The following is a 3,262-nucleotide window of genomic DNA, read 5'->3' on the forward strand; positions in this document are numbered from 1 at the left end:
TGGAAGGTAGCTATCCACAAACCAGGAAGAAAGGCCTTACCAGAAACCAACCCTGCCAGACTTTGATCTGAAACATCTAGCATACGGAACTGTGAGAAAATGGATTTCTGTCGTATAAACCACCAGTCTATGATATTTTTTATGGCAGCCCAAATAGATTAATAATACACTATCAATTCATAGTTAATATTTAGTACCATGCCACTGGCCCTGAGGAACAGTTAACAGCAAAGTCCAATTGTGTTAATGCAAACTTATTACTATTTCTGAAAAACTGACTTAAAGTGCGTCACCTAAGTTAATGGATCTTGATAAATAGCACATTTCAATTTTTGGGAGGGCTAATACTGAAATGTTTGGTTTTGTTTTGTTTATGTGGGGTCTCACTCTGTTGCCCAGGCTAGAATGCAGTGGTGCAATCTCAGCTCACTGCAACCTCTGCCTCCCAGGCTCAAGCCATTCTCCCACCTCAGCCTCCGAGTAGTTAGGATTACAGGCATGAGCCATCATGCCCAGCTAAATTTTTGTGTTCCTTGTAGAGGCAGGGTTTCACCATGTTGCCCAGGCTGGTCTTGAACTCATGAACTCAAGCAATCCACCCACCTCCACCTCCCAAAGTGCTCAGATTACAGGTGTGAGCTAAAATGTATTTTTAAGTCTACTTCTAGTAATGAATTATTGACTATAACTACTTAAATCAGCTCCTTGTCTTACCACTAAAAAATAATCACAGATATCTCTTTACAGGTTATAGCTTTCCTCTTGTAATACTATTAATGAGAGGCTCATGGTACTAATATAGCCATACACTAAAATGAGGAAATACAAAACAGGAACAAGATGAAAATGCCTGCTATCTCTTTTCTATACAGCATCCAATTACTTTTTATTAAAAGCCCTTCTGGTGTAAGACACAAGAAGAATAAAGAGATACAAGGATTAAAAAGAAAGTCATAAAACTGTCATTATTTTCCATGTATATGTTTTTCTACAATAAAATATTCAATGAATCAATAGATAATGGTTCTGCAAATCAATTGTATTCCTAAAAACCGGCAACAAATGGTTCAAAATATAATTTTTGAAGATATGTATTCTAGCAATAATGCATATAAGGTATCTAGAAATAAATCTTTAAGACTTTTATAAAGAAAAATAAAATTTTTGAGAGATATTAAAGAAACAAATGCTCATGAATGGGAAGTCTCAACAACATAAAGACATCAGTTCATCCTAAATCCAACAGGCTTTTTTGATAAAAGTTACTGAGTTTATCCTAAAGTTATCCATATAAATGAGCAAAAGGCCAGGAATTGCCAAAATAATTCTGAAGAAGAATAAGGGACTCATTCTTTAAGATATCAGGAATCTTGCATCCTAAAGATACAGTAATTAGAACAATGTGGTTTAAGACAGAGCACGGCTGTCTGAACCTGACCTCTTCTCCTTGAGGAATCTTTTTGCCCTTTACTCTGTGAGTAATAAACTTTATTTTGTATCTATTGGTGCCTATGTGTCATTCCTTCCAACATTCCTATAAATTCTGGGGTGGGGACTGCTAGCGTTCAGCCAGGGACACTAGATGCTCAAATAAAATGATGCTATTCTCCAAACCATAACAATGAAAGATGGGGGAAGAAACATCTTTCAGAAAGTTGCAAACACCATGATGCCATTTATGAAAAATTTTAAAAACATGCAAAATAATATTGTATCTTCATTTACAGATATATACACATTAGAGAAAGTATAAAACCACATGAGAATGAGAAACATCAAATTCAAGACAGTGATTACCTCTGGTGAAAAAGTGAGGGGAACAACAGGATTGGGGCAGTGTACACAGGGGTTTCATATGAGTCCGGAATCCTCCCCTCTCCTTCCCTTCCCTCCTTTTTTCTTTGAGATAGGGTCTCGCTATGTCACCCAGGCTGGAGTGCAGTGGCACAAACACAGCTCACTGCAGCCTTGACCTCCTGGGTTCAAGTGATCCTCCCATCTCAACCTCCTGAGCAGCCGGGACCACAGGTGCCACCATGCTTGGCTAATTTTTAAAGTTTTCTGTAGAGACGAGATCTCCCTATGTTGCCCAGGCTGGTTTGAAACTCCTGGGCTCAAATGATCCTCCCACCTCAGCCTCTGAAAGTGCTGGGATTACAGGTGTAAGCCACATGCCCATCCAGGTGTAAGCTTTTCCTATCTTAGGGTCAACTGATTTGGGACCTTAATTACATGTTCAAAATTCATTCATAGCAACACCTAGATTGATGTTTGAATAGTGGAAGAAAGTATATGTACACCAGGACCCAGAAATTTGGATGGCCAAATTGTGCCTACCACAGACTAGGACTAGGGAGAGTATAGAATAGAAGGTAAATGTTGGGGGAATTATTAAGTGGTGTCTACATATGCCCTAGATGTTTAATGTTAAAGATTAGCTAGTATATCTGGCTCATGATGTTCTGCATGCTTAAAAATTAAGGGAAGAGAACAAAGGTCATGAAAATCTTTATGACCTTGGCAGACTGAAGCTCATTAAGTAATAGTCTAGGTACTGCTAAAGATAGCTACAAGCAGGTCAGAGGAAAACTAGTTTGCTATTGGAACCAGTTATCTGAGTTATCAATGCCATTGAAAGTGATAGGTCAATATAAATCTTATATAAAGACAAATGTAAACATAACTAAACATAAATATAAATAAGCATTTTTAAAAACCAGAATATTTATTAAGTAGAATAAGGCAGAGATCATTTATATTTGTGAGAACTCTATGTTATATCCTGTACATGTATAGACCATGGTTCCTTATTTTCTACGTCTATACAGCAGCTACCCCTATACTGTAACACATGGTAAAACGAATAAATCGTTAATTGTTTAATGAGTAATACTGATAGCTGGACATCTAAAACCCTCCTCAGTATGGTTCATCTTATCTTTCCAGAATTATCTATTATTTCTTTCCTACTTGTACTTTGTATACCAACAAAACAGAATGGCTCATTTTTCCTCCAAACCTATCACTACACCTTTATCAACGTGTTTACCTCTAATATTCTCCACTTCGTCAGTAGCTATTGTTTCTACCTAGCCTTTAGGGCCCAAATTAAATGCCCCTTCCTTTATAAAGCATTTTAAAAATCTTTCTCGGCTCCCATTGTAAAAAATCTTTCCCACTTGAACTCCCTTAGTATTTTGTTCAAATGTACAGTGCATACCACTTTCTAGCTTATACTATGGTTATCTGTATTCATGACATA

This window comes from Mandrillus leucophaeus, unplaced genomic scaffold (genome assembly GCF_000951045.1).
Source record: "Mandrillus leucophaeus isolate KB7577 unplaced genomic scaffold, Mleu.le_1.0 Scaffold652, whole genome shotgun sequence".
Classification (NCBI taxonomy): Eukaryota; Metazoa; Chordata; class Mammalia; order Primates; family Cercopithecidae; genus Mandrillus; species Mandrillus leucophaeus.